This window comes from Trematomus bernacchii, unplaced genomic scaffold (assembly GCF_902827165.1).
Source record: "Trematomus bernacchii unplaced genomic scaffold, fTreBer1.1, whole genome shotgun sequence".
NCBI classification, from domain to species: domain Eukaryota; kingdom Metazoa; phylum Chordata; class Actinopteri; order Perciformes; family Nototheniidae; genus Trematomus; species Trematomus bernacchii.
The window spans coordinates 45,270-58,137 of NW_022987518.1; the positions used below are offsets into that span (position 1 = coordinate 45,270).

The 12,868-nt window shown below is 41.9% G+C and overlaps 1 pseudogene; it reads right to left on the bottom strand.

Moving 5' to 3' along the window:
• Positions 1 to 12,868, bottom strand: part of LOC117471605 — a 195,317-nt pseudogene that overhangs the window by 43,557 nt on the left and 138,892 nt on the right.

Consider the following 12,868-nt stretch of genomic DNA (forward strand, 5'->3'; position numbering starts at 1 on the left):
TTGTTTTCCATGTGTTGTGTCTTGATATCTGTCTATGTTGATGTTACACATGGAGCTGCTGTGATGCAAGGAGCATTTCAGACTTGATCTGACCATTAAAGTATTATCGTGTCGCATTGAATCCAATCTGAACGTGTTCACAGTCCAGGTATTTCTGGCTCAAAATGACTCATAATCAGCTCCTCGGACACTGAGCTCCAGACTCTGAGGGCAGATGTCCACGGTGCTGAATGAGAGCAACAGACATGAATGAACATCCTTTCATCTCCCAGTTCTCAGATATATAATAGTCTTTTTTCATTCGTAATAATAATCTGGTTCTTCTCTAAGCAGCACAATCACTCCATGATGTGGCACCAATGTTTACTCTCTCCATTAAGGGTAGTTTTATACTATACAAATGTGTTGGTACCACGTTATATTAAGGTACACATATTCAACATCAACTAGTTGTTAATTAACATTCATGTTAGCAGTATATTGGCTCTTTATTAGTCATTATAAAACACGTATTAATGCCTTATTCTACATGACCATATTCTACAAGTAATAAGCCATTAGTTGAAAGTTTTTCCTCAATAACCCTCTAATTAGTGCTTATTTATTGCAAGTAAGGACGTTGTTGTACATGAGTTTTGGTCTTAATATGCTTTGCTCAATATGGGCCTTATATGGCAGCATTCATTTTCAGTACAACAGAGGACAGGCGAGCAACATGCATGTTAATGAACAACTAGTTGATGGTGAATATATGTACCTTAATGTAAAGTGGAACCAACATTTAATGTAGTGACTGGAAATCCTTTGCGTTGTGACTTACTTGGCACCCTGTTGATGGCTTTGAGAGGCCGCAGCACCCTCACTGTCCTGATGGCGGTGAAGTTCAGGTTCTGAAGGTCCAACGAGTACTCGATCATCCTGGAAATAAAAAAAAAACATGCAGAAAAACTGGTTAAAAAAGCTATATTGAGACTTTAAATGTGTGTTATGGGATGTGAATACATGATATCATGCATCTGTGACCCTACAACCCTTTAGACCTTTTCGAGTCTCAAGTCTCTTTTCAGTCTTTCAAGTCTCCGTTTAGTAGTTTTTCCTTTACCAGGGTTTAATATACAGCTTCATAGCAGCCCAAACAAACCATAATAATTGGACTTGTGTTTGTTTAAAATGAACTAAAGACATTTTCATAAAAGCACCCTGAGGGGTATCGAATGGAATGAAAAGCAAGACCGATGCAAAAAAAAAGAACCCATGTGATCATCACAGAGGAGCCACATCTGAACCTCAGGGTTGTGTTGATTTAATGCTCCTCCCTCCATCTTTGTTCCTAATAATAAGATTAAACAGAAGCACACACACACACACACACACACACACACACACACACACACACACACACACACACACACACACCGCTGAGCAGGCGGCGTCCTGCTGTGCAGAGCCTAATATGAATTAATGAGCTGTTATGTGTGTACCTAGTAAAGCAGGACATTCAAACTGAATCAATCAAACACCGTGAGACAAAAACATGGATTAGTTTGCAGAAGATCATTAGAAGTATTATGTGTGTAGGTGCAGGTTACCCATGATGCATTGGCTTTAAAAACAAGGTGTTCTTAGTTGTATGAAGATGTCAAAGTACAGGTAGGTACAGTAGACCTCCTGCATGCTGGAAATCTACTTAAACCTTTTAGCACATTGAGCAAAAGCATGAAAGTGTCAGAACGCAGGCGTGAGATTAAACCTGCAACCCTGCGAGATGAAAGCAGAGGCAGCAGGGATTGGAGGTGGAGGGAATAAACAAGCTTGAAGTCAAACCAGCTGTGGTGTAAAGCAGACAGAGAAGGGAAGCAGGGAGTCATTATTTGTTGCTATTTGACCCATTTTCTGACAAATCCTCAACAGGGGAACTTTGCTCGGAGGATGGTAAAGAAAGGAGAGACGAGGAAAAAAGAGGGGGGATGACAGGAGACGGAGAAAGCGTGACACGAGGAAGCGTAGATCAGAAACCAACGGGATGATTAAGTGCAATATAACGATGGCAATAAAGCGAGATTGAGAGGGGGAGATGGAGGGTTTTATCAAGTGTTGGAGATAATTACATGCGAAGCCGAGAGAGAGAGAGCAATATGCAAATACCTGAGGAGAGGAGAGAAAGTTATGAAGACATGAAGCAAGTTGGAGGTGTTTCATGATGTTATTCTACTCCAGCTCTCCTTAATAACAAGCTCATTTCAGTAAGAGGTTGGAGAGCCTACCTACCAGGTTTTCTTTTAAACCCCCAGCCAATTATTCCCCATCGACCTTTCGACCTACGCATCTGGAGAGGAGTCTTCAGAAGACATTTTCGACAGCAAAATAAGAGTGAAATAGACAGTAACATAGAAAATCCTCCAATTTCCTGCTGTTCCACGGGGAGTTTCAGGGTTAGAAATGGGATCCAGCGAGGTTTCAGGGAGAGGAGACGTGAAGTAGCTACGTTAGGTTGTCACTCTTAAGAAATAGAGAAATACCTGTTGAAGTTCTGCCAGGAGAGGAGATATAAAGGCACTGCCAACAGCTAAGAATACTTGATTCTGATTGGTCAATTTGGACATTCTAGAGGTCTGCTATTTTTCGTTGCTACGGAGAATGCTCTGATCAAGGGACTCTGTGCAGTCAAATCAATCTAAAGGCTGGTTAATTACCATCAGCTGTGGACAACAAACTGTTTACATCCATCAGAAAACACCATGAGAAAACTAAAGAAACTATAAAACATTAAAGCGCGGAGACATGTCAAGAAAGAACCACAAAAGGCCGATATGAAACCTGAGAAGGAGCAGAATAGGGCCCTGTTAAAAGGAATTTCTTGTCTATGCATGTTGGTCTTTTGTCGACACATATAGGCATTTGACACTGAGCTTCTAACGTTGCTAATATGACTTTTAACAAGTTTACACACACCTCAAAACAGGGCAAAATTATTTTAGAACGAAAGTGGACTGAATTCCAGTGGACTAAATCTCAGAGTGAGCTCACTGGTACTGTAACTATTCTTCAGGTGTGTAGTTCATTGACAGACTCACAAACACTCAGGCAACACACCCACACACACATACACACAGCTGTTAGGAGAGTCTATTATACACACCAGCACACTAACACACACACACACACACACACACACACACACACACACACACACACACACACACACACACACACACACACACACACACACACACACACACACACACACACACACACACGTAACAAGCATTACCCCTGATACACCGTAATTGAACACACTGAACTGATGTACAGACAGATAACCTCAGTATCACCTAAATACAAGTTATCTCACACACACACACACACACACACACACACACACACACACACACACACACACACACACACACACACACACACACACACACACACACACACGATAAAGTGCTCGGGGCAGACTCCAGGCTCTCTCAAAGCAAAGTGTCAAATCAGAGTGCAGAGGCTACACACAAACACAACTACACACACACTTTCTGTCTTCCTCATACTTATACACGCTTACATCCACAACTCACACGCACACACACACACACACTCAGACAGGCCAGTCTTTGAGGACAAGTTAAGTTAAATTGAGTATGTGTGTGTTTGAGTTAGGACTGCTCTCTATTCAAACAGCTTCATGAATATTTGAGAGCAGGAACCAGATTACTTGTGTTCCACAGAGAGGTTTTTTAACCGGTTCTTGAACATCCTGTTGGTCTGTTTTTATTTAATCTCTCTGGTATCTCCTCTCCTCTGGGAGCTGCTCCGTCTCCACCGTTTATTTTATCCTAAAAAGCACAGCAGAAGTTGGTGATATATTGTCCCAGGAACCATCAGAGGGGGAAATTAGAGGAGTTTTTCTCCAGGTTTTTACGGAGAGCTTTGAATGTTGGAGATAATCTAAGGCTTTGAAACGCTGTACTGGACTCATGGGTACATCTGAGTGAAAACGTCCATTTAGAAAGCCTACATTTCATTTCCAGTTGTAAATGACCACAGTATATGTTTTGTAATGTTGTTGATCTGTACAAAGATTATTTTAGGATGGCTCGTACTCAAACAGAAAAGGAAATTGGAAGTTTTACTCATTGAAAGTCAAGTTATGTTTTCTCTTTTCAGTTACTGAATCCTGAAGGACACCCAAGAGTTTCACCTTCAAGTTAGAAATCGGACAAAGATGATGTGTCCCCATTAGTACTCTCAACTTTTAAAGGCTTGTTTGTTGTATGCACAGAAGCCACAGCGTAGTTGTTGGATATGAAAATCTGAAGTACATTGACGAATTTAAAGAGAATGTTAAATGCAATCCTCGGTTAAAAGAAAACAGGTTTTAAGCAACGTTCTATGTGCGTCTCTGCTTATGTGCTCTTTCCACCTCAACATAATAATAATAATAATAATAATAATAATAACAATTCATTGCATTTATTTAGCGCTTTTTCAAGTGTTCAAAGCGCTTTACATTACTTATATCATCATGTAATACATCAATACTTTAGACAGTACCCACAGGAGAAAGGACAAAATGGCGTGTGGCGCAGTGGGTTGTGTGTATGTGTTCGGATCAAGGGAGCACAGGTTCAAACCCCACTGCAGTCAGCATGTCGTTGTGTCCCTGAGACACTTCACCCCAAATTGCTCCTGTGGGGATTGTCCACAGTATTGAGTATGTAAGTCGCTTTGGATAAAAGTGTCTAACAAGTAACATGTCATGTAATGTAATGTCATGCATGTGCTTATAAAAAATAAAAGGAGACTAAGATGAAGAAATTACTGCTTATTGTAATAATATATATAAAATGTGCAACCTGAATAAATGCATGTGCTATAAAAAAGTGCTGATGATGGATCAATTATAATTTCCATCTAAATTTCAATCAAATTACATTGTGGGATTAATTTGTTGGTCATGGTGCAGTGATCTTCACATTCACATCAGTCAATGTCAAACCCTCCATCATCAGAGTCAGCTATAAACAATGTGTGTATTGTAATTGGAAAACAACCAAAAGATTAATGAGAGAAATCAGAAACTAACCAATCATTATATTGGTTATTTAATTGGAATTTGTTAACCATAGTTTATGTGGTGCATGTCATGTGACAGAAGCATGTGCAATGATTGGCTCCGGTTACTGTCTCTTCTTTTGTGTATTTGGCTACATCATTACATTTCAATTCAAATTCAAAAGATCTTTATTGGCATTACCAAAACACAGAGTATTGCCAAAGCAATGTGTTAGCATGCTAGCATTTGTTAATTTGAAGTGAAAACAACGTGCAGCAGAGGTTGATGGGTCTCAGTTTTGCTGGTGTTTATTCATTAACCTGTTAAGCCCCGAGCCTGTTTTTCAGGTTTCAGGCTCGAAAATGACATGCCCAAAACAAATGACTACAACTTAACTTCTAAAAGGGTTATATGAATAATTTATTTTATCAAAGCAAGGTTACATCTGTGAGTTGGATGTAGAAGTGTCAGAATTAATATAGATTTCTCTCAGTCAGAGTAAATTCAGATGGAACATAGTAAAAAAAGGTAAATTCTTACCTCCGCCTAAAGAAAAAACATTACTTATAGTGAAAACCACCCTTGAATGATGGGATGGTAGACTAAAAGCTTTAGGAATCCAAACTATAACATATAATAAGTACCCTGTATCAAGATTGAGGCAAAACAAGTTAAATTTGACCTTTTTAGAGAGGTTTAGCAAAAAAAAGTTCCAGGCGGAATAAGCTTTCGGTACATTTGGGTACATCTGGTTCCATCAGTGCCATTTGACCTTTTTCAGGTACCAGACTATAAAAATGATTACATTGAATTATCACCATAGGTATTCATTCCATCCAAAGAAAAAAAATTAAAATAATGTTTTTTTATAAAAAATAAAAAATATTTTTTATTTTAAAATTTTTTTGTGGAAGAAAAAAAAAGACCCGCCGACGGGGGCTTTGGGGCTTAACAGGTTGGGAAAGTGTTGCACAAACTCAAAGATTATCCGAACAAAGGTACTAATTGAACAACTGAGTTATTGGGAAACATACTGTATCTGCACCAAATTGAAAGGCAATCCATCCATTAGCTGTATTTGGAATATCAATCAGAAACACAAATAACTTCATAATCTGTAACCGCTTTAATTGAAACATCAGCTGTTTTCCCTAAAGAACATGAACATCTACCATAAAGCAATCCATCCGATAAGTGATTAGATATTTCTGACTCATCATCAATAAAGTGACGAGGCTAGCATGGCTAACTACAATTAGCTCGTCTTGGTTGTATGCCACTACAAACCAGTCAAGTTACAGTTTGTCTGTCCATTTGTGAGAAATCGTCACCCTAAGCATGATAACTCAGTGTGATATTGACCTTTGTCTACCAAATTTGAATCAGCTCATCTTTGATTCCATGTTAACGTTGGTGATACATTTAAAGAAATTCCCTCTAGGCCTTCCCGAGATATTGAGTTCCTAACATCTGGAAAATAGTAGAGAAAACCCGAAATAAAAAACTGCTAACACACTGCAATACAGTTGCTAATTACTTAAGTTGATAAATATTACAGTCATAAATCCTATCTGTGACACATAAATGCAGCTTTAGGCAAATCCAGCTGTACGGTGGCCTGAAAGGGAACAAATATGCAAATGATCAGAGAGTGCTAAATGCTCAGGCGAAACTCCGTGTGGAGAAGATGGCATTAATTATTAAAAGGAGATTAATGGATGCAGCAGATAGTCTTTCCCAGAAGTGGTTTGCAAGTCAGAGAAGATAAAAGCCCCCCCCCCCCCCCCCACACACACACACACACACACACACGACACACACACTCATTTACAGCAGTTCTGACGCACTTGTTTCCCTCTCTACCTTTTCCCTGATGTCCTCCTCTTTATTTTCCACCTCACAAACCCTCTCTTAAATCTCCGCCTTTATTGCTTTGATTCCATCTATTCCTCTATTTTTCTTCTTCTACATCTTCTTAATTCCTTCCCTATTAGCTGTGTCCTGTGTGTGTGTGTGTGTGTGTTCTCTCTTTGTGTATATTTTCAGTTCTCACAATCCTGCAGAGTGTTGTGTGGCGCCAAAGCCCTAATGAGCTACTGTTACACCTCCAGCAGGGGACATATACTCAAACACATGTCGCTGCGTGTGTGTGTGTGTGTGTGTGTGTGTGTGTGTGTGTGTGTGTGTGTGTGTGTGTATGTGTGTGTGTGTGTGTGTATGTGTGTATGTGTGTGTGTGTGTATGTGTGTGTGTGTGTGTGTGTGTGTGTGTGTATGTGTGTGTGTGTGTGTGTATGTGTGTGATGAAAGCCATCTGTCTGCTGAAGATGTTTTGGTCACATCATCTGTCCGTCTCTCCACATGTTCTGCACCGACTCAACATGTCATATATCAGACTATATCTGTGTTACATGTTAATTAATATGGGAGAAATCTACAGCAGGATAGCAAAGGGTTACGTTAGACTGAGGATACCCTGTGAACTGGACTGTTTTGAGAAGTCCCACTGGTAGAAATTATTGATTTTAAGCAGTAAATGAAATGAAATGATAAATGATGAAAGTAACAGCCAGCAATTGGTGATTCTCTGCATTCACACCAAACAAAGAGAGAGAGGTCTTCACCTGCCCTGCATTTCAAAGTGATTTTTAGCCATAAACAGATCTGCCTTCTGTAAAAACATGTCTATCTAAACAACTTAAAGATTAAGACTCTTAAAGACCAAGACATCAGCTGTTTGTACATATTTCTTTTACTTTTGCCGTTTTACTTTTAACATGGTTCGCAACATGCTAGCCGACCGCACCTACTCTGCCATACAATATAGCAGAGAGGAACTTTTCCAATTGCGAAACTTCGTGGACAATAATAACCCTCCGACAAACAATGGAGATTCACCATGGCTACCTGTTGCTGTTCTACCTGAGAGACGCAAGAAGAAGACAAAGCGGGGATGCCGGGCCGGGTTGCTGGTCAGACTGAGAAAACGAGAGAATCGGCCCCCTCTTCCGAGTATTCTTCTGGCTAATGTTCAATCCATTGAAAATAAGCTAGATGAACTCAGAAGCCGGATTGCTTTTCAACGGGACATTAAGAACTGTAACGTGTTCATTCTCACTGAGACTTGGCTCAACCCCGCTATCCCGGACTCCGCTATTGTCCCTGACGGATTCTCTATTTTTCGTCAGGACCGGACTGCTAACTCGGGGAAAAGTAAGGGAGGCGGTGTGTGTGTAATGACTAACAACAACTGGTGCTCAGATGTGAAGATTATTTCATCGGACTGTTCCGCACATCTCGAGCACCTCATGATCTCATGTCGGGCCTTCCATCTGCCGAGGCAATTCACATCTGTTGTGATAACAGCAGTGTATATCCCGCCGCAGCCACTCGCCGACAACAACACGGCACTCGATCAGCTGTTTGGGTTTATTGATAAAACCGAGACTTCACGGCCAGATGCGGCGTTCGTTGTGGCCGGAGATTTCAACACCGCCAACATGAAGAAGGTTTTGCCAAAATATTACCAACACATCAACTTCCCGACGCGCGGGGGAAACATACTGGACCATGTTTATTCCCCTTTCCGGAATGGATATAAGGCTCTCCCTCGCCCTCCCTTCGGCAAATCAGACCATATCTCACTACTGTTGTTGCCTGCGTACAAGCAGAAACTTAAAAGGGACAGACCGATAACAAGGACAGTACAACGATGGAGCGAGGAGTCAGATTCAGCACTGCAGGATTGCTTTGCATCTACGGATTGGAGTGTGTTTGAGGAAAATAACATCAACACACACACGGACACTGTCATCTGCTACATTGGGAAATGCATCGATGACGTGGTACCGAAGGTTTCTGTACGGACATTCCCAAATCAAAAGCCCTGGGTAAACGGTGAGGTGCGCGGCAAACTGAAAGCGCGCACTCTCGCGCACACAGCGGGAGATTTGGAGGAGTACAGGAAGTCTAGGTATGATCTCCGGAGAGCAATTCAAAATGCAAAGAGACAGTACAAAGACAAGGTGGAATCTGACTTCAAAGGCTGTAACACTAGGAATATGTGGGCGGGACTAAGGACAATGACTGACTACAAAGGAGCAGCGGGGGGTGCTGCGGGAGTGTCTGCGTGCGCATCTCTCCCAGATGAGCTAAACAGTTTTTTTGCACGCTTTGAGAGCAGCCAGGCTGTGGAGGTACAGAGGGACCAGGAGCTACACTGCCCTTTTGTTTTAAATAGGGCAGATGTGTGTAAATCCTTTAAAAGGGTTAACCCACACAAGGCTCCTGGACCTGATGGCATCCCTGGCCGTGTTCTCAGGGTGTGTGCAGTTCAGCTGGCAGAGGTGTTCACAGACATCTTCAACAGGTCCCTGCTGCAGTCTGTAGTCCCCACATGTTTTAAACACTCCACCATCATTCCTGTCCCCAAAAAGACAATCATCACCTGCCCCAACGACTACCGCCCAGTAGCACTCACCTCCATCATAATGAAGTGCTTTGAGCGGTTAGTCAAATTATTCATCACCTCCTCCCTCCCTGAATCTCTGGACCCCCTGCAGTTTGCCTACAGAGCAAACAGGTCCACAGACGACGCCATAGCCCTCACCCTCCACACTGCCCTCTCACACCTGGACCCGAAGAACAGGAACACATATGTGAGAATGCTGTTCATTGACTACAGTTAAGCATTCAACACCATTGTGCCCTCCAAGCTGGCCATCAAGCTCAGAGACCTCGGGCTCAACAGCGCCCTCTGTGACTGGATCCTGAACTTCCTGACGGGCAGACCCCAGGCAGTGCGGGTGGGAAATATCACATCCTCCACCCTGATTCTCAACACCGGTGCCCCTCAAGGCTGCGTGCTCAGCCCTCTCCTCTACTCCCTGTTCACCCACGACTGCGTGGCCACACACAGCTCCAACACCATCGTGAAGTTTGCTGATGACACGACCGTCATCGGCCAGATCACAGACGATGACGAGACGGCGTACAGAGAGGAGGTTGAAAACCTGACATCTTGGTGCCAGGAGAACAACCTCCATCTCAACATCAGCAAAACAAAGGAGCTGATTGTGGACTACAGGAAGCAGCAGGGAGAGGGACACGCCCCCATCGCCATCAATGGGACTACGGTGGAGAGAGTCAAAAGCTTCAGGTTCCTTGGGGTCCACATCACTGAGGACCTGACATGGTCTCTTCACACCACCACCATCACCAAGAAAGCTCGACAGCGGCTCTTCTTCCTCCGCAGGTTGAGGAGGTTCAAAATGGATTCCAGGATACTCTGCAACTTCTACAGGTGCACGATAGAGAGTATCCTCACTGGCAGCATGACGGCCTGGTACGGCAGCTGCACCGACCTCGATCGTAAGGCTTTACAGAGGGTGGTGAAAACTGCACAGCACATCACCAGGACGGAGCTGCCATCCATGGAGGACCTTTACTCCCAGCGGCTCAGGAAGAAATCACTACGGATTATCAAAGACCCCCATCACCCCAGCCACAAACTGTTCTTTCTGTTGCCGTCTGGCAGACGTTACCGCAGCATCCTGGCAAGGACAAGAAGATTCGGAGACAGTTTCTTCCCGCGGGCAGTGAGACTGTTAAAAAATTGAACTGTTGAAACAACATCAAACATTCAACTGCTACTCAGTAGTATGTATCTAATACCTAATATATATATATCATTCCAATAACTTGTATATAGACTCATACTGCACTATTCCACATCATAACTTTATTTCATTTTTATAACTATTATTATTTTTGTATTGCTCATGCTCTTATTGTTATTATGTTATGTTATTATGTTGCATTGTTGGAGAAGCCTGTGACATAAGATTTTCAACTGCATAATTACTCTGTAGCTATGTCAGATTGACAATAAAGAACCTTGAACCTTGTTAATATCTGCCTGGTGGGAACCGAGGCCTATACTTAAAGGTGGGGTAGGTAATTTTGGAGAAACCAGCTCGAGTGCGCTAGAATTTGAAAATACACAGCCGGAAAAAATCTGCCACTTCCTTACAGAGCCCCTCCTCCAACACACACGAACGCGCACATGACCAATGAGGGCACGAGATAAGTTTGTGCACAGATGGAAGGCTGACAGGCAGGTAGGCCATCCAGTTATTTTAGCCGGGCCGGCTCAGATGATTGGTCGTGCTTTTTACAGTACTACGGCTTCCACAGATGATATTTTTTTATGGATTTTTTGTCAAAGCACTTCAGATATTCATTGCTATCGGGATGTTAAGAGCATTCGGAATATAACAAAAAGTGTATCTCCAGCCGGTTTCTCAAACTTACCTACCCCACCTTTAAATGATGAAATAAACATTATAATATCAAAATAGGCACACATTCGAATGGAAAAGAAAAGAAGAATCTATGTTTTTATGATTATGTAGGAATTCAAAAGGTATACCAAACAATGAACCAGGTTAATATGATAAGAGGTGAGGATCGGTCAAAGGACTGGACCAGGTTTCCAGGAATACTTCACCTCCAAAATTAGCCTTTCTGCATTTATAACTCATCTTGTGTTACTTTGAAGTCTTAAATAATGCCTCCATGGTTAATGAATAACGAAAAACAGTAATTCATTGAAGTGTACGAGGGCTACGTCTTAGATACGATCTTTTCTGTCTGACAGACAAAGCCAAAAACAAAGTACTCCTTGATGTCGTAGTGACGTCAACACACTTTCTGAAAATATGAGATATTTTCAACTCGAAGCGCTCAGAGCGGCCGCACAAAAGAAAACAGACGTTGTTTTTCTCAGATAACTCCACAGTGAATGGATGATGAAAAAAAGTCATGTTTAATTGAAGTAAATAGAGGCCACGTCTGTGTTCGGTTAGTTTCCATCTGAAAGACACGGCCCAAAACTAAGCTTCTTCTCTGTTTCCTACAGTCACGTCACAAACCCTTTTTTTCGGAAAATTCTAACTATTTTCAACTCGAAGCACAACGTCGGAGTCTGTTAGAGCCAGTATTTAGATTTTATAAGAAAGGCCACCTAATTGTGACGTCTGTAGTCAACACACTATAAAAGACTACAATTCCCACGGCGCCTCCTCTAAAGTGAAAGAGATGGGCAACCTGCTTGAAAGACGCCGTCGAGGAACAGTTTTTAACCGTTCAAATACCCTTTAAGTCATTAAGTTATATAAGCCTTATCAAGAAGAAAGAATAAGTTGTTTGTTGTTTTATTTGAGTTTTGCTTATTTGTTTTGAATATTGTAAAGGCCTCTTTTCTTTGTTGCACATATCTTTGAGCGAACACATCGCTTAATACCATCCAAACCATCGGAGGCCAAGCAAATCTTCAAACTGTAAGTAACACAAATATAAGGGAAGAAAACTAGTTAAAACATGTCTGTTTAAGGCGTCTAGTGGCTTGATAGATGAACAAGGAAGGAAGCCACGACAGAGTAAGCTTTCAGAAATAGACGCTATGTCCAGCGCTTACTCTTGGTTGCTTTATTAGAAGCACTTTAAAAAGACGCTGTGCTCAGAAAAGACACTACAGTATGTGGACACAGGGAATTAGAGTGTATTTAAACTAATGCAGTAACAGTACTGCACCCCAGTAATGCTCAATAAAACATTCTCTGCAAATCCTACATAAATGATATAAGCCTTGCATCGTGTGTGTGAGCACAGTTATTGACACTCTTGCTATCAGACGCCATATTGCTGCAGCGTGCTTTGTGAATATGTGACTCCGTATGATGTGGATCCATGAGGGTGTCATGCTTTGGCATCGAGCTGCTGTTCTGTGTGTCTCGTACTGACAGTGTGGTTTCTC